This window comes from Peromyscus maniculatus, chromosome 19 (assembly GCF_049852395.1).
Source record: "Peromyscus maniculatus bairdii isolate BWxNUB_F1_BW_parent chromosome 19, HU_Pman_BW_mat_3.1, whole genome shotgun sequence".
Lineage (NCBI taxonomy): Eukaryota > Metazoa > Chordata > Mammalia > Rodentia > Cricetidae > Peromyscus > Peromyscus maniculatus.
In genome coordinates this window covers 53,178,475-53,198,147 of record NC_134870.1, presented here as the reverse complement: position 1 = coordinate 53,198,147, position 19,673 = coordinate 53,178,475, and the positions used below count along the sequence as shown (strand labels likewise).

General features: G+C 45.8%; 1 long non-coding RNA gene across 3 annotated transcripts; it reads left to right on the top strand.

Annotated features, from left to right (window-relative positions):
• Window positions 1-31: 31 nt before the first annotated feature.
• On the top strand, window positions 32-19,309 carry LOC121824001 (uncharacterized). 3 transcript variants are annotated; one of them, XR_013046141.1, is made up of 5 exons: window positions 32-6,210; window positions 12,910-13,525; window positions 13,971-16,676; window positions 17,501-17,583; window positions 18,438-19,309. It is a non-coding gene; the product is annotated as an uncharacterized LOC121824001 (long non-coding RNA). The 3 variants fall into 3 exon arrangements; XR_013046140.1 differs by having other exon boundaries at window positions 10,835-13,525; XR_013046139.1 differs by having other exon boundaries at window positions 6,405-13,525.
• Window positions 19,310-19,673: the final 364 nt, after the last annotated feature.

Genomic DNA, 19,673 nt, shown 5'->3' with positions numbered 1-19,673 from the left:
TTTTTTTTTTTATCAACTTGACACAGCTAAGGTCATCTGAGAAGAGGAAACCTCGACTGAGAATGTGCCTCCATCAAACTGGCCTGTAGGCAAGGCAAATCTGTGGGACATCGTCTTCATTAATGACTGATGTGTTGTGTAAGAGCCTGGCTCATTGTGGGCAAACGCCACCCTTGGGCAGGTAGTATAAGGAAACAAGCTGAGAGAGGCATGGAGAAAGAGCCCTTGAACAGTATTCCTCCATGGTCTCTGCTTAAATTCCTGCTCCCAGGGTCCTGCCCTGCTTTAGTTCTTGTCCTGACTTCCTTCAGTGATGGGTTGCCTTAGGGATGGATAAAGCCAATAAATCCTTTCCTCCCCAAGTGGCTTTTGGTCATGGTCTTTATCACAGCCACAGAGAGTAAAGCAGAATGTCTAGGAAGGGGAAATCTCAATTTGAGAAACGCTTCTTTCAGACCGGCCTGTATGCCAGCTCGGGACATTTTCTTGACTAACCATTGATGTGGGAAGGCTCAGCCCACTGTGGGCATTGCCACCCCTGGGCAAGTGGGCCTTGTTGTCTAAAAAGGAAGGTTGAGCAAGCCACAAGGGAATGAGCCAGTAAGTAGCATTCCTCCATGGCCTCTGCTTCAGTTCCTGCCTCCAGATCCTGCCCTGACTTCCTGCTCTGACTTCCTTCATAATGGACTATAAACTGTAAACTGAAAAAAAAATTTTCCTCCCCCAAGTGGCTTTGGTCATGGTGCTTATCACAGCAATAGAAACCAAAGTAGAACGTGGGGTGTCCTTGGTCACCCAAAGGAGTCACTGGAATGAGAACACTACCACCTCCTCCTTGTGCAGTGGTTATTTTACTGTGTTCCTTCACCTCTGCCTGAGTTGAGCCTCCAAACAAAGCTGCAAGATCAATTAGAGAACACATAAAATGAGCTATTTAATTTATGTTTCTCAGAGGGATATGAAACATTTGGCTCACAAGCTTTTAGGACGGGTCAGAGAACATAAAACTATATTTAATAAGTACAATGTACTAAAAATATCCTTTAGTGAGACAGACAGATGAAATTAAAGGGCACCAGCATCAGGATGGGGAAGCCAGATGCTGGACCCTCTCCATCCCAGCCTCAACCATGCAGACCTAATCAGGCCACTGTCTTGTCATTTGTACAATGGTATCCCTGTGTTAAACCGGCTCTTCTTTTCCAGAAATGTCTCAGGTAGAATAAGTCTTCTCAGAGATGTAGGGAGATCTCCCATAAATTTAGGTGAGATATTTTTATTTTCATTCTGTTTTGTTGGCTTCTTATCTGCCGCTGCTAGTTTGGGCACATCACACACTAACAGTAAGCCAGGAAGCGTTCCTCATCAGGCAGGCCCAGGGATCGTGTCTCAGTAAGTTGGGCCCCCCATTTTATCAGAAGGTGAGGAGGACAGTGCTGAGGAAGATTTACAGAGTGGTCTGAACCCCTGTTGCTCTGTATGAAGAGAGGAAGCATAGTATCTTGCCTTCCTTTCCCAACTGATGACCAATCTCATCTTCCCAGCCAGAGATGTATCCCACAGATAATATGAGAACTGAATGGTATTCCCCCAACACACATACCAATAAAGTCATTCTTTATTTTTCTACTGGCTAAACCTGAGTGAGGAATAAGACCCACAAGTACGTATGTTTCTGTGAAGTCAGGCATGCCAGATTCCAAGATTTGCAAGCCTTAGAGGCAGGCTAATGGTAAGTGAGGCTAAAATAATGATACCCACATACCTCACCGTGCAGATGAGAGGTCCAAGACATCAGAACTTACAAAGGAATTCTTTTAAGAGGGAAGATGATTGGAAGAAAAGCCGGAGGAAATAAAGATATAAACGAGAAAATAAGGAAAGACCGATGAAAGAGTATGGGCCATGGAGCTTGTGCGTGATCTAAATGGATCTCAAGTGTGGGCAAAGCTAACTGTTTCACTCACACTCTTGGAAATTTATAATCTGTCAGAATATTAAAAAAAAAAACCTTGTATAAGTTTTATGATGGAAAACAAATTTAACCAAATTCTAGACAAACTGTGTTACGATGTTACTGTGTGTACCATGTATGTGCATAATGTATACGTGTGTGCATGTCTGTGTGTGTGTTCACACATGTGAGTACAGGAGTGTGTGTGAAAGGGTTACTCATTTTCAGGCAACCTATATGGCTTGGGTAATCATTTTATTATCCATGAGTTCCTTGGGCACTTACTAAAAATAGATACTGTGTTTGGTCCTTGTACATACTGACAAGACAGACAGACTAACCTGTTGCTGGTTGTTTTTGCTCTTTTGGGGGGCCTGCCACTCAGCTCCCAAATAAATCACACACAGAGGCTTATTCTTAAATTATAAATTCCCAGCCTTAGCTCGGCTTGTTTCTTGCCAGCTTTTCTTAACTTTACATTATCCCATCTATCTTTTGCCTCTGAGCTTTTTCCTCTTCTTACTTCTGTATATCTTACTTTCACTCTTACTCCGTGACTGGCTGGGTGGCTGGGTGGCTGACCCGTGGTGTCCTCCCCTCCTTGTTCTCTTGCTTATTTCCCCTTTCCTCCCAGATTTCTCCTCCAGATTTATTCTCTCTGCCTGGCAGTCCCACTTATCCTTTCTCCTGCCTCACTATTGGCCATTCAGCTCTTTATTAGACCATCAGGTGTTTTACACAGGCACAGTAAGAACACAGCTTCACAGAGTTAAACAATTGCAACATAAAAGAACGCAACACATCTTTGCATCATTAAACAAATGTTCCACAGCACGAACAAATGTAACACGCCTTAAAATAATATTCTACAACATCAACCTTAAAAAAAAAAAAACTTGCTTTTGTAGTTGTCTAGTGAAAAGAAAGAAAAAGAAAAAGAAATGTTTGGGGAAGCAAACGTTAAAAGTTAAGAAGGGTAGTGAAGGAAGTGAGAAATGGACGCTGATAAAGTAACAAGGACACCTGCTTTCTCATGATCAACAACAACAACAACAGAAAGGCTTTTCCAAGGAAATTCCAGTCTGAATGATGAAAAGGCAACATGGTGTCACTGGGAGCAAAGATGGAGACATATTTCCTGGAGTCAGTTGGAAAACGTGACTTGGCCTTACATCACGAGTGGTTCCAGAAATGGAGAAAAGGATATTCGGTCACTTTTTAATTTGCAAGCAGTCTGACCTCTAACAGGGCCTTGAGCTAAGCAGTGTCTGCAGCAGGAAGCAAACTGAAAGGTTTTGACTCTTCGAGAGGACCCCAGATGAAGAACCAGGGAGAGAATTCCCTGTGTGATCCAGTAGAGCGAGTCCCTGGAGCAAAGCAATGAGGTCATTCCAGATAGGAACTTTGCCAGGGCAAAGTGCAATTCAGCAAGGATCATCGAACCTAGGGTCCAACCAGAAGTCATGTGATTCTGTCAAAGCAATGTGACCTGGGATTAATGTTGGCTCCTAATGAAGTTAATCATAATCCTCACCAGATGACCCGGCAATACTACTACTAGGCATGTACCCAAGGGAAATGAAAACAGTTGTCAAAACAAAGATTTGTACATGACTGTTCGGAGAACTTATTCAAGCAGCCGAAAGCTGGAACTAGCCCAGACAGATGTCTATCAACAAGAGAACGAATAAACAAAATGTACCACTTGCAATGAAACGCTTCTCAGCAGCTCCAAGGATTGAACCACTGATACATTTAAATCATGGGGACTCTGAAAACTACCACACCAGGCAAATCAGCCAGCAGCACCCACTATGGCCCTGTCCACAAGAAGCAGGCAGATCAGTTGCCGTTAGCTGCATCGGAAGTGGGATTGGCAACTCAGTGCTAAGAGGAATTTCTAGGGGGAACAGGCATTGCTCCATCTCTAACTGGGATGGTGATCATCCGAGTATATACTTTGGTCAAAATCCATCCAATTGTACAATAAAAGTAGAGTGTATTTGGGCTGGGGAGACGGCTCAATCAGTAATCACCACGTGAGCATGAGATCCTGACTTTGGATCCCCAGCACTCACATATAAAAAGCTGCTTGTCACAGCATGCGATTTTAATTTCAGCATTTTGGGGGCAGAGACAGGAGAGCCGGGAGCATGCTGGCCAGTCTAGCAAAATCTGAAAGCTCCAAATTAAGTGACCCTGTCTGGAAAAAAAGTAGGGCAAAGTGCAACTGATGAAGATGCCCGAGATGCCGGCGACCTCTGACCTCCAAATACAGATGCACAGACATACATACCTGTGCATGTCCACCTGTCACACAAGTCACACACACACATACACACACACACACACACACACACACACACACACACACACACACATCAGTGCACTTTATTGTTTATAATTTATATTTCAATAGTTAATTTTTTAAACTCTTTAGAAAAAATTACTGTGTTAAAACAGGAAAAACAAATTTGTTTTAGAGGGGCAGAGTAAACTGTGCTTTAAAATTTGAGTCCAGATTTCACACCAGAGAGCAGATGTTCTGAACAGCAGGTGCATTTTTAAAGGCAGCTGCTCCACACATGTTCTGGAAGGCTCCTCCAGGAGGAAGCGGCACTGGGAACTGAGTTCCCAATGCAAAAACTAACAAACAAACAAAAAAACAGCTCCAAGAAGCCAACAGGGTACCAGGGAGCTGAGGAGAGAGTGCACAGAGAGACCAGGCTTGACTGAGCATGAGACAAGCTAGGGTGGTGTTTCTCAAGTGATCCGTGAAGGACATGGTGCTTTTTTTGTTGTTGTATTTGTGTGTAATTTGTTTTCAAATCACATCAGCTAAAGTCCACAGAATGCCACGTTGCTATGGAAGTTCAATTTTTCCTTAGTGCAGATGCTGATCTCATTGAAGACCACTGGCAAGTATGCACAGATCGGTGCTGGTGGTACAGCATGCTTTCAGTGGCATTTCCCTGAGGGACCCCAAAAACCTTGGGTTGCACTTAGGAAAAGATGAGGGTCCTGTGTGAGTAGACAGAGGCAGGAGGGAAAGACATCTAGGCCATGAATATGAATGCAGCCCTGTTTGTTCACAGTGGAAAGTGGTATTTGCGGAACTGTGCTTAGAAAGACTAGCATAGATGCTCGAGGCAAGAAAACGCTTTCAGAAAGATTCCTTGGAAGCACAGTACATGAGGAGTAGTAAGGGGACTGAGTCCTGAAGACTGATGAGGAAGGTGTTGCAATAATCCAGGAGGAGAAAGCTGTAAAAAGAGCGTGGAATGCAGAAGATGGGGAAAGATAGGCTGGGTGGAGGCAGAGTTGGGGTCAGAGCTGAGCTTTTGACAGCAAAGAGGCAGGCGTGCTGAGGAGCGAGGAGGAAAGGCAGGGGTGTGGGGCTGGGGCCTGCTAGGCCCTGGGAAATAGGAAATAGGCTATTGAGTGTGCCAGTACACTAGCTCTGCTGCCTTGGCCTCCTGCCTAGCAATCTCTGACCCATCGCCACCCACTCGGTCACTCACAGTGGGTGACACAGGGAGACAAAGAGACGAGTTACCTTTGTGTGCCATTTCCCTTGCCAGGCACACTGGCTTCCTCCCACCCATGCTCCACCTGTGACTCGTCCACATTCTTAGAGCCACCCAGGAGTCACCCTAGGCAAAAAGGAATCAGCTCTCCTTTCCTTACAACAGGACGCACGCACGCATGCACGTACTGGAGCATCAGCCACATCGCAGGCAGGTGCCCATAAGCCAGTCTGCCCCCACCACATGGCCGATCGATCGCTGTAGAAGTCGAAGCCAATTTCTTACGCAAGTCTTTGTGCTCAGGAAGCAACATAAACAAATGAAAAGCCAGCACAATGAAGGAGTGCCAGGAGTAGACAGGGAGTCCATGGGATGGCTCAGGTGTGTGGCAGTGATCGGGCATCAGGGGCCACACAGCTCTTGCTTTCCTCTGCCCTGTCACCCTTGTCTGAAACCTTGAACTTTTTCAGTCCTCCATGTGTTAGGGGTTCCCTCTTAGAAAGAGAAACAATGGACAGCCCATCAGGGTAGAAATTATTCTCTGGATTTAGTCAGCCTTGCCAAAACAGCCTCACCCTTAACAGCCAGAAGAAATGGACCATGGCTGGAACGGAACCATGAGCTGGGGAGTCATCATCACTGTTGGAAAGAAAATGACAATTCAGGAGGCTGGTGAAAGAGCTTTTTAATATGCTGTTCTGCGGAAAGGGACATCAGCACAGAGAAACGGTAAGACATGGCTGGCACTCTGACTCAGCACAAGTCAAGGGTTTTCAAATCCCGGTCCTGTCTTCCCATAGGCTAGGACACGCCACCTTCCCAAATTCCCCATCCTATTGGTCTAAGACATGAAGTGTTATGTAATGAACACTCCGAGGCTTGAGGCTGCCCGCAGTCACATGGAGAATTCCTATAACTTCCAGATCTCAGAGCTCCAAGAGAAGCCAGCACCGGCCACCCTCCACGGGACAGAAGGGCACTTTGATTATCTGTGACTCTGAGGAACTTCAGTGTACTTCAGACTGAAACTGGACCCTAACCATTTGTCTTTTACAGTTCCTTCCTCCTTTTCTTCTTCTCTTATTGGTTCTAGTTTCACTTTTGTTTTAATTAGTTAATTTTTCTAAAATGGATTGGCCAGGGTGGCTAAAGCCTTGAAAGGCCCTGGTAAATTGTTGGTTCAGGAGCTGTGTTCTTGGGAATAAAAGCGTAACCATCTTTCATCGAGCGTGACACAAACATTTTCTTTCTGTTAGCTTCACGGTAAGTGCAATCTTGTTCTCCTGAATTATCCAGCTGAGGGATCCAGCTGGCTGGGCATTCTTTTAAGGCAATGATTCTCAACCTTCCTAATGCTGGGACTCTTTAATACAGGTTCCCATGTTGGGGTGACCCCCAAACATTAAAATTATCTTTGCCACCACTTCATAACTGAAATTTTGCTACTGTATATATTTGTACATTATATATATTATATATAAATTGTAGTATAAATATCTGATATACAGGATATCTGATATGACACGCCTGTGAAAGGGTCATTGGACACCCAAAGGTGTCGAGACCCACACTTTAAGGGCATCCCTGACAGGACTGATAAACCCTATAGGTTAGAACAGTTAGAGCTCATCCTTACATTCTTGTTTACTGTTGCTGATAGCCAGTTGTTGTCCTGTAGCTATTTGATGTTTAGTCTTACATTTGTTTAGAACTCTCCTGAGGATTCCTATAGAGTCAACATAGACACCAAAATACACAGGTATTAGCCTCTTAGCCCCGAGATTAGTTTCACTGAGAGGATAAAGAAGGCCAGGGTGAAGGGTCTGACCAACTGAACTAGCACAGAGCTCCTATACCAGTTGGATGGGAGGCTTGAGTCATTTCCCAGTACCACCATTTTGATGGGCCTGAAGAGACACACCGGAGACACAGACTCTGGGAATCTTATTCTCTAGATAGCTTCATCCTGAAACTAGGCTACCGTGGAATTATTCCAGTGGGGGCTGTGTCCCATTCTAGGGAAAGGGTACTATCTGAAACTGGGATGCCCTGCTGTGCAAGCACAACTATCACTCTTGCCCAGTGTGCCTGCATGGTAAATGTGACCCATTTTACCCAAACATTCAATTCTTGATGTCAAGCTTTGATTTTTTTTTTCCTAGCTGAAACCTAGTCTCTGTACAATGTAATCTTCCCTGCATAGCTTAGACTCCAGAAGTTGAACTAACCAGGGATCCCAATCACAAAATGGGGGGATTTTAAAGTTGGATTAGTTCAATAGTTTTTCTATCTGAATTGCAGACTAGAAATATTCTTCCCATTAAGAGGCTTTGCCCCTAACAGTAACACAAGCATCATATTTAGTAAAAGTAAAAACAAAGTCAACTCCACCAACATTGTGTCCCTTGTGTAGATGCGATACCATGGGGTCCTCTTTAGAAGTAACTGACAGCCTCCCTGGATGCTTCTCTTTGATCTCCCCCTTTGGGTGTTAGAGCCTCCTGAATTGGCTCCTTGACTCAGGGATGATAAGTTCACTTCTTTCAGCAATCTATACAGCTGTGGGGTCAGCAGTATTTATTAAGACACCCCTCCCCACCGCTGCCCATGGATGGGAGCTTGTCCTCTCTCCAGGTTTTCATCAGCACCAGTTCATAAGACTAAAACCAATAAACTACAAGCTCCAAAGGAGGAGCTTGGACAAGAAGTCTCTGGGTCCTGAAGGATGGTAATATAGAAGAGTCAAATTACCAGTAGATGGCTTTTCAAAAAATTAATCTTCAGTTTCCATGGTTACAGATCAGAGGCACAATTTTAAAAGGGTATATCTTTTTTTTAAATTTATTTTACAACACCATTCAGTTCAACATAATAGCCACAGATTCCCCTGTTCTCCCCCTTTCGCCCCCTCCCCCTCCCCCCAGCCCACCCCCCATTCCCACCTCCTCCAGATCAAGGTCTCCCCCGAGGACCGGGGTCGACCTGGTAGACTCAGTCCAGGCAGGTCCAGTCCCCCCCTCCCAGACCGAGCCAAGCGTCCCTGCATAAGTCCCAGGATTCAAACAGCCAACTCATGCAACGAGCTCAGGACCCGGCACCAACGCACAGCTGCCTCCCAAACAGATCAAGCCAAAAGACTGTCTCACCCATTCAGGGGGCCTGATCCAGTTGGGGGCCCCTCAGCCTTTGGTTCATAGATCCTGTGCTTCCATTCATTTGGTTATTTGTCCCTGTGCCTTATCCAACCTTGGCTTCAGCAATTCTCACTCGTATAAACCCTCTTCTTTTTCACTAATTAGACTCCCAGTGCTCCACCAGGGGCCCAGCCGTGGATGTCTGCATCCAGATTCCTCAGTCCTTGGATGGGGTTTATGGCACAACTATCAGGGTGTCTGGCCATCCCATCACCAGAGTAGGTCAGTTCCTGCCGTCTCGTGACCATTGCCAGCAGTCTTTTGCGGGGGTATCTTTGTGGATCTCCGTGGGCCTCCCTAGCTCTCTGCTTCCTCCCCTTCTCATGTGGTCTTCATTTACCATGGTCTACTATTCCTTGTTCTCCCTCTCTTTTCTTGATCCAGCTAGGATCTCCCACTCTCTTTCCCTCGACCGTTGCTCTTCATTGTTCTAAAAGGGTATATCTTTTTTCCATCATCTTTATAGTTCATTAAAAATACACATTTATATAGTAAGAAATAAACATCCTTTAAGAAATTTTAAGCATATACAACATTTTTCAATGTCACAAAGTCTATTTTGATGCATAAAGTCTATTTGTAGTATAAAGGAGTCTTTAGTTTACCAAGGACTTAACATTGAACTAACTTGTTGTTCTTGTGATTAACCAAGTTTTTCCAGTCTAAAGAGGAGTTAAGACACGTTTGTCTTTTTACGATTTTTAAAGAATTGTTAAAATCAAAACTAAGCCTATAAATACGGAGTTCTTTGATGATGTTAGGCACCGCCTCACAATAGGACCACAGTGTGGATCAACATTCTTTGATCAGAAGGTTGAAGTGCTGGCTTTCATTAGCACACAATCAGAAATTATCAAACGTTCGGCCTTCTGAAGTCTTATGAAGAAGTCTTAGTAAATTGAATAAAAAGTAGCAAATTTTATTTCTCCTGATAATAAATGAAGTTATACATCTTCTCCACTTACACAAACTCCACTATCATCTAGCTAACAGAATGTGAAAAGCAAGAGTATTTTGCCAAAGTCTACAGTAACTTTGGTGTAGGCTGGAAGAATAAACACATAGTCAATCGTAGCCTTTCTTTGATGATAAAATAAAAAGAAAGAAAGAAAGCCAAAGGATATACAGAAAGAGTATCACCCACCAAATAAATCCAACAAAGTGTTTATAGGTTTGTCATCAAACTAAGTAGTCCCGCCTTCTTCTTCTAAGATGAACACTGGCTAGTTGTCCACCCTCTGGAGACTGTGGCCTCTCCACTAAAGAGACATATGACCAGAGAGGTGCCATCCTCCTCTGGGTCACGTTTTTCCCTTGGAGGGCAAAGACCAAACTGTAGGCTGTCCCTTTGGACTCTCTTATCCTCATTGGTGTAGGCCTCTAAGCATTGGTTGTTGAGCACACAGAAGGACAGATTTACCAATCTTGTGATGAAACTTTTGTGTAACATTTAAGTAAATAGGTGTTTTTAAAAGCCAAAAAGAAAAAGCCAGTTTAAATAAATGATTTTGTTATGACTCAATTTCCCCAAGTTGTGAAAGACTAACAAAGTTAACAAAAGCTCAAGGTAGACACAGTCTTTGTTTTTTTTTTAAGCCAGTTCTTTCCGATGTCATCAAGAGTGGATCACTATAAGCTGAGGAATGGTAATCATCAGACATACATCATCCTTAAGTCCCATTTTCCATAAATCTGTGTCAGAACTTCTGTGGTTTGACTTTTAAGCTTTCTTCACTCTCTTCTCAACTTTCATTCTTATTTGTAGGACAAAAAATCTTATTTTATCACACAGAATCAAATTTTGCCCCCTGCCGTGCCCTCCATCAGTGCTGGTTGGCTTGGCCTTCTTCCTGAAGGTTGCCTTCTTCCTTTGCCTGATAACAACTACTTTTTTGTACCACCCCAAGCAGGGGCTTCTCCAGCAGCTAATTATTAGACAAAGATGTCAATATCTTTGCAATCCTATTTTCACGGATGGGACGGGATCAAGTGGGGAGACACCCGAGGAGCTGTCATTGTGCCACAGACCCTCCTTTCCCGCTGAGTCACGTCGTGCCTCTGAGCTCTTCCGGTGGCTCTCCCACAGCCTGTTGGGTGAAGTGATGAAGAGATGTTCTTACTCTAAGCTAAAGCTGTGAGGCTGCTTCTGTCTTCCTCAGAGACTCAAAGAAAGCCCCAAAGGAGCTAAGTTCCCCATCCCTTGCCACCTGAGGACCACTAGGTCAAAGTGGGGAACTACTGTCTCATGAGGAAGAATTTGCACAAAATCCTGCAGAGCTGGCCAGTCACTGGGAGAGTGTCCTCAGACTTCTCCTCTTGTCCCTTGGATGACTGAGCGGGTAAGAGTGCAAGGGAATCCCTACCCAGCCCCTGCTAGAATAAGTAGGCTGAGAAGCATGAAGCCCTGGTGTGAAGGAATCCATGGGTGTATGGAAATGTATGCTTCCCAAAGGGTAATAACGTCAGAGAAATGGACGCTCAGCTATACCTGCAGAGCCTTTCAAAACGAGAACATAAAAAAATGAAAACAACCTCTTGCCTGTCCTAAGCCCTGGGCCATCTGTTTATAACTTGTCCTTGCTCTTCTCATGCCTGAATCTGTTCAGGAATGCCCCATTCCAGACTTTCTGGGATGGAGGATGTGTCACCGTGGCAGTCATTGAAATGCCTCACATCCTAGGTGTGACATCTCTTAATGAGTCAGGCAGGCGCTCTCTTGAGCTGCTAACATGGCTTCATGCTGCTTCATCACGGGACAGTAGGCTCAGACGATGAGGCACTGTGTGTCTCAAGAACCTTGAAGGTGATACAGTTCAACGCCCAATTTGGTGAAAGATCAAAGCAGAGATACAGACTATCAATAATAATGATCCGGTTTGCATCCATTTCTCACTTACAAAGTCTTTTCGCAGCCAAATCTCAGTTGATTCTTAAAATAAATATCCTCATGAGGTAAGTTAAGGCCAGTCACCCTGGGAGACTAGATGTGCCTAAGCCGGAACGGCCTGAGGCGAGACAAGCAGACCTAGGGCTGGGTGAGATCATCCACACTTTAGAGATTTCCTCACAGCACTGTACAGTGTCTGTCTGTTCTTCCCTGCTTTTGAAGCAGACACTCTGGCCAGCCCACAGTGTGCCCTGTCAAACTCAGTGGGGCTTTCCTAAAAGACTAAACTTTAGCCACTGAACTCTAAGTATGGCCCGGAGCAATCAACCGCCAGGACCTGAGGGTTGAGAAGGGTTGCTCTGTGTTCTGCCTCTCCTGCAGTAATCTCAACCAGCTGGAACTAGTTAGCCCTCAGGCTCTCAAGGCCTAGTTGTAAAATGGGGACTGTAATGCCTATTTATAGATTTTTTTGAGTGAAAATTAAATAAATTAAGGTCTGGAAGATAGCTAAGCCATAGTGTTGGAGTCAATAGACCCAGAATTCAAGTCTCAAGTGCCATTTGCAGCTACTGGACTTTGAGTAGGTCACATGACCCTTCTACATTTTGGTCTCCTCGTTTGTAAGATGCAGATCCAATTCGCACCTGCTTTATAGGGCTCTGAGGATAGGGTGTGGCGATCCATGCAAAACAGCTCAGTGAAATCCTTGGCAGGAAATAAGCGCCTGATCCTGAGCGAAGCACCCGGAATGATTCCCCGTGGTGTGGCTAGGATGTACAATGAAGACAGCCTCACCCTGGCACCTGGGCTCTTCGGAGTTAGGAAATGCTGGTTCCCACACACGCCAAGCATCCTGAGCAAACAACAGGGCCGGTGGCATTCTTGGCATAGCTAGGTGACTATTGCCAAAGCCCCCTTCTAAGTTTTCAAGCATCCATGCTACACACCCACCACCTTCTTGGCTATATCCCAAAGGTCTTCTTCAGGTGGGAGAGCATGGGAAGAGAATGTGACTTTTCTACCAGAGACACACCTCCACAAAAGGGAAGTAACCCCCCCCCCACACACACACACACACACAAAACCCTGGAGGTGGCTCTGGCCCTGTTCTAACAGCAAGATGGTTTCTATCTCCAGAGCTCAGTGGAGGAGTGCCAGGGCAGGAAGAGACTAATAGGGAACACGAAGACCCAGATTGATGAAGCAACTTGCCCAAGGCTGCTCGGCCAGGTAGTGGCAAAGCCAGAGCTAGAGCCCAAGTGTCCCGACTTCCAACCCCAGGCTTCTGCCACCACCTCTCTAATTAGATTAATTAACTAACTAATTGATTCTTTTCAAAACCATTAGGCACAGAAGTGACTTCGCTAAGCTGTCAGTGTCCCCAAGGGCCCTCCCTCGGTTCCTCTTGAGGACGCGTCATTCAGGGAGAAGAACCTATTCCGTGTGTTCAGGCATCATCGGAGCGCGTTCTTTCTGAGCCGAACTTTCAACAGCGGCAGAATGGAAATGCTGACCTGGCATCCATCCATCCATCCCCTGGGCCCCACCTCCTGCCAGCCCTCATCTCCCTTGGTATTTGGATGGTGGAAGTGTCAGGCTGAGGAGTCCGATGCTCTCTGATAAGCACATTCCAGATGTCGCTGGGGCACCGCCAAAGGTGTGGCCCAGCCAACCCTCACCAGAGCTTCGGAGAAACAGCCTGCTCCAATCTGTGGTCAAGTTTATTGGGAGGAACCCCTCCTACCTGGTTGCTCTGGAGAATTCCAAGCCATGGCTTGCTCTCTCTGTCCTCTACAAGTAGGTCACTGGCTTGGCGGGACAATGTACTTGGGACCTCCGGAATGTTGAAGGTGGGGTAGCATCTCAGACGTGCTCTGAAAGAAGGAACCCCTTCCTTTCCGTAGAAAGAATCGGGGTCTCACAAAGGATAGGGGCTTGTCCAAGGTCACACCCAGTGTTCAAGGTGAGTTTTCTGTCCTTCGGCTGGTAATCTTTTCTTTGACTCTACAGCAGTAATCTGAACAATCATTTCACGTGACAGAGGATGTGACAAAGAAGCCAGACAGGGGAAGAGGGAGGAAGAGAGGAGAAAGAAGCAGCCCCGCTGGCTGTGACCACAACACCCAGCCCTCTGTGACTGAGCTGTGGAATGCACTTGTCACCCTGGAGGGTCTGTCCCCGAGAACACTAGCCTCGCGGGGCAGCAGACCTGACATTTTTTTTTAACCCAGCACAGAGCTTCCTCTCTCTCGGATGCAGAGTCACAGAGAAGAAACGCAGAGCCTCTCTATGGTTTAGGTCAGAAGAGTTTGTTCCACCAGATTTGAGTTTGAGGGATTATCTTGGGTTTTTTGTTTGTTTGTTTGTTTGTTTGTTTGTTTTACTGGTTTGTTTTGTTTCCTTTTGAGGGTGAGGTCCTTGGAAAGATCCAGGAAAGCGCAAACAAAACAACCACCAGCCACCACTGGACAAAATTCCTAACTGGATGGGGGCAGGAGCATGCGCATGAACAGAACAAATGCTGTTTCCCGAATCACCCTGAGGAGCCGCAGTCATGGGGAAGCCTTCCATCCTAAACAGCCGAGATTGTACTGTCACCTCCAACAACCAGACTCCAGAAGCTACCCAGGCCCCCGACTGTGAGGAAACACCATTTTGAAACAAAACCTTGCAGTGTGAAAAGAGGCGTGCTTTTCAGAGATTCCCGCAACGTTCTAAACTACAAAAAAGGCAAGGCAGGTCTGCCCACCACCACCACCACCCCACTCCACCCCCACCCACCCCACCCCCAAATCCTCCCTCTCTCCCTAGCCCTGACCACAGCATGTTCCTCTTCTCTCCAATGGACTCCTCTAAAGGCTTAAGGACCAGCCCAGGTGCTACCAGGAAGACTGACATGCAGTCAGCCTCAACAAGAATTTGTTTTATAAACAGAGGCAAGAAAGAAATCCCACCAGTGTGAAAACCTAAGCTGACGAATTATCCCAGGCAGTGCTTTCCACGGTGTTAGGGAAAATAAATACCTGATCAAAAATGAAAACGGATGCCAGCGATTATAAGGACCACAATGCAACTGACAAATGTCACGTGCCTCCTGTGTGCTGGGCACTGTGCCAAGTGTTCCAGCCTGGCTACCTCATCAAACCTTCTGCTCTAACTCTACACCCATGGCTCCATATTACTGGTGATGGATGGCCTTCAGTAACCCAGGACCTCTGATTCCAGAGCTGCATGTAAACTTATGTGCATGCGGAAGCCACAGGTTTGACATCGGGTGTCTCTGCCTCAGTCACTGTCCACCTTATGTTGATACAGGGTCTATCACTGAACCCAGAGGTCACCAATCTGAGTAGCCTAGCTTGCTCCAGGGATCTGCTTGTCTCTGCCCCCTGAGTTCCAGGATTACAGACAAGCTGCCACACCCACCCAGCAATTATGCAGGCACTGGCAATCTCAACTTCAAAAGCAAGCACGCTATCTCCTAAGCCAACTCCCTAGCCCACGGATTGTGTTTCTTAAACCACTATGTTCTACTGCCTGCCAATATAAGAAGTTCTTCATAGTTCTTTATTTAATTAGGGCCCTAGGAAAAGGAGGCATTCTGTGTTCGTGAATCGGCCGAAAAATGAACACAATCGAAGCATGTGCCATTGAGAGATAAATGTGGGCTTTTACTCTATTTCAGGGGCTTCTGTGATTCTTCCTCCAGCAAACACAGGTTAGTTCACTCACGTATATGTCAGCAAACATGTGTAATGACTACTGAATATAGAAAGTACTAAACATAAGAAGCAACCATTCGAGTGTCTAGGAGTCCCCGTTCGAGGTTGGAAAGAGTGGACACATATTTCTCAGAAATGTTCCTCTCACAGCTTTGCAGTTGTGGTAGTTAGTGTGTGTGGAAGGCCCTGTGCGCACTACAGCCAAGATAGCACAGAGGTTATTGGAGGTCATGGGAGGTTATTGGAGGTCATGGGTTACACAAGAAGACAGGCCTGAGAGTCCATCCAACGTCCTTCATTTGGCTGGTTCAGTTGTAGCACGAATCTTAAAAGGTCTTATTAATAAAAAAAATACGGAGCCAGGTACTAGGGTGAATGCTGAAAGATCAGAGAAACAGAACCAGCTACATCCAACCTCACCTTGCCAATTCCTCAGCGGTTCGAATGGATCTCAGCTGAACTGCTGCTAAAAGCTAAATGCTTAAAAAGGCTCTAGTTCCTGATCCTCACGCCTTATATACCTTTCTGCTTCCTGCCATCACTTCCTGGGATTAAAGGCGTGAGTCACCATGCCTGGCTGTTTCCAGTGTGGATTTGAACTCACAGAGATCTGGATCTCTATCTCCAGAATGCTAGGATTAAAGGTGTGTGTGTGCCACCATTTTCTGACCTCTATGTCTATCTAGTGGCTGTTCTGTTCTCCGACCCCAGGTAAGTTTATTAGTGCGCACAATATATTGGGGAGCACAATATCACCACATTCAGTCACTTGGGTTCTGAACTTCTGAGCTTCTTGAGAACAATCCCAGCAAACGGCTCACTCCCCACCCCAACGCCACAGGCAGGCTAGGGTGTCTGCTCCAGCGTGCGACCTTCCACGTAGTAAGGAATACATGGATGAAGCCGTTCGAGAAAACTCGTCTGGCGTGCAGGGGTGCTTCTCCATCAGAACTGATGAGAAAAGGAATAGACCTGACCATTTCAGAAGAGACTAGTCACAGAGAGGAGGGAGAACCCAGAACGGCAATTCTGCACCCGGGAACAGCATAGTCTGCTACGGCAGAAGAGAACCAAGACAGAGCCAACGATGCAAAGAGATGTGAAAAGCCGAGAATGGCAGTGGTGTCTAGTGCTCCAAGGATGGAGAGACACATGTGTAAGGAGCGTGCTGCAGCACTGTTCATCTCGGAAATGAATGGGCACAGGAATGGAGGAGGAAGTTCACAGAGACAGCCTCAGGATCCATCTAAAGGAGACTACGTACTTGAAGTTAATACAGACATAGAATGGAATACTACTTGAACATTTTCATGAAGTCTACCTCCATAGACTGGCACGGGATGGTCTCTATGTCATATTGTTAAATAAAAATGCCAGTTTGCAGAAGGTATGGTAAGTGACCATAAATCGCTAAGTCCATAAGCAACCAAATCAAGACATTTTTATGAAACCATTTGTAGCCTTTACCTCTAGGAAAGGGCACGGAGGGGGCAGGGGTAGTGACATCCATCCCTCTTTCTACTCTGTCCACTTTGGTGGTTGAATTCTGTCTAATAAAACTTTTAATATTAATTTTATAACAATAGTATTAAACTTTAATGCCCTGCAGGAGTTAAACGGGATTTTTTTTTTTTAAGTAAAGGAAGCTTATGTCATCGGTTATTTATTTAAAAAACAAAACCACAGGGTCAGTGGCAGAATGGTGTCACGGAGGAAGCAGCGAAGGAGTGAGATGCACGTGGGGGCTCTTGTGTGGAAGAGCTGTGGAGAGAAGAAATTGAGTTCTGTGGGAGTTCACAAAGGGAAGCCCAAGGAGAAGGGAGGATAAAACCAATCCAGTGGAGGGACACATTTGCTAAGAAGGGAAGGAACAGGGAGAGGTGGAGGCTGAAAACTCCACAAGTTTGGAGAAGGTGGTGGGGAACTCCTGCTTGCCGATAGAGTGGGCTGGAGTTGGTTTCCTGAGATTGGTGGAGCTGGTGTGGGCTGGTGGTGAGCTTGGTTTGAAGCTAGAGATGACAGGACCTGATTTCTGACAGCTCAGGAGACATGAGAGGGCGTCCCTCCTATTTGCCCTCAGCAAATCTTCCGGCTAGTGGAGGAAGGCAGTCTTCCAAAACCTGGACCCCCAGGCTAGGTTTCCAGAGTTTCCTGTGCCAGCCACCTTTGGGGATCTTGAGCCACAATGAACTCTTTGTTTTCTGTTTGTTTCCTAGGATGTGGAGGTGAGGAAGAAGTAGAGAGTGGGCACCTAAGGCTGCAGTTACTAGCAATGCTGCTTCCAGACATTCTGCTGCAGGTAGAGGGAGATTTTTCTGTTGATGTTGTAGAGGGAGGGGAATGGCCAAGGCTCCAGGGTTTGCTGGAGATCCTTAATCTCATTTCCTCAGGAGCCGGGTCAGCTGAACGTTATCAGGTCATCTGGCCCGGCTTGCCGGTTTCGGGTCTGAACATCAGCAGCAGTTCATCGCTGTTGGTGGTTCCATCTCTGCTGATCATCTTCAGCGAATGGCACTTGGGAGTAGAGGAAGGAGAAAGAGGGAGAAAAATGAGACTGGGGAGTGGGGAAAGTGAGTCTCTAAGACTCAGAACGGATGGAGGTGCCTGTACATGTCTATAACCCCAGCACTTTGGAGGGGGAGGCAGGAAGATCAGGAGTCCAAGGTCATCCTCAGTTAAATAGGGAGGCTAGGGCTAGCCTGGGCTACATGAAGCTCAATCTCAAAATAAAATAGATAACCTCAGCAGGAAGCCTGACATGTGATAATGCAGAAGGGAGTCCCTGAAACCAGGGAAGTTTCAAATGAAGAATTTAGTTAATTTCCCCTTGGGAAATTGAGGTAAGAACCTAGGGTTTTCACTAGTGGAAATCTGTTTTTGTTTGTTTGGTTTTTTTTTTTTCTCCTCTAATAGCTAGAGACTAGTTCAGAAGAATGACTAACATACAAGCAGTTCTACACCAGCCCAAATGTCCCAAGGCAGACTTGTGTTCAGGAGAAATATTTACCCACAAAGAGACTGGGCAGGGAAGTCCTGCTGAGCTACCTTCAAACAAGGTCCCCACAAGATGAAATCTGGTCAACAGCAGACCAGCTGACAGCCGTCTGGCACTGACGATGGTGATACTGAGAGTTTCCTAATGTTGTTTTGCAGATCAGAAGTCACGGGGCCAACTGAAAGCTTAATATCACTCAGATTACCAGAGCTAGAAGGAATTGTCAAGATCTTTGAGACACAATCCATTACTTCCTCCTCTGTCTCCTCAGCACTTTCTACAGATAACATAGTGTATTATAACTTATAACTTATTGTCATACATGTAAACAAATAAGATGCTTTATCCACAGTTGCATTATTAAACCATGACATCTAGCATGAAGCAGGTTCAGTGCATGGGCTGGTTTGAATGAAAATGCCCCCCATTGGCCTATAGGGAATGGCACTACTAGGAGATGTGGCCTTGTTGGAGTAGGTGTGGCTTTGTTGGAGGAAGTGGGTCACTAGGGTATGGGCTTTGAGGTCTCAGATGCTCAAACCAGGCCCAGTGTCTCACTCTCTTCCTGCTGTCTGCCGGTCTGAATATATAATTCTCAGCTACTTCTCCAGCACCATGTCTGTCTGCATACAATCATGCTTCCTGCCATGATAACAATGGACTAAACTGTAAGCCAGCTCCAATTAAATGCTTTCCTTGATAAGAGTTGCCATAGTCATGGTGTCTCTTCACAGCCATAGAAACTTTAACTAAGACAGTGCATATTTGTGTTTGTTGCATTTCACTTTAACCATGAGAAAAAAAAGCAAACCATGCCAATCAATTAGCTTGATTAGATTAAGGATATGAAAACACTAAGGCTTTCCAGCCCGGTGGTGGCCCACGCCTTTAATCCCAGCATTCGGGATGCAGAGGCAAGTGGATCTCTGTGAGTTTGAGGCCAGCCTGGTCTACAAAGTGAGTTCCAGGAAAGGCGCAAAATTACACAGAGAAACCCTGTCTCATAAAACCAAAAAAAGAAAAGAGAAAACACCAAGGCTTTCCATAATATTCATGTAGTTGAAGGAAAATGGGGTCCAATCACACAGTCACTGTGTCCTATGCTGGGCCACTCTGGAAGCTGCACTTTGGAAACATCCTTAAAAGCAAAAGAAACATGAAGAAGTGTATAAAGTGTATATCTAATGAAGCCAAGACCCTCAAAGATACTCTAAACCCAAAGTAGAGTGCATAGGTTCCTGCTTTCCCCTCTGTGCCTTTAGAAGTGCCCCCAAGGTCTCCTTAAGGTAAGTACCAGGTCTTGGAAAGGCTTGATGCTAGTGAGTGGCTAAGGTCTATATTAGAGTCTGGAGAAAGAGAACCTTTGTATTAATCGTTCATGGAGCAGTCTGGCC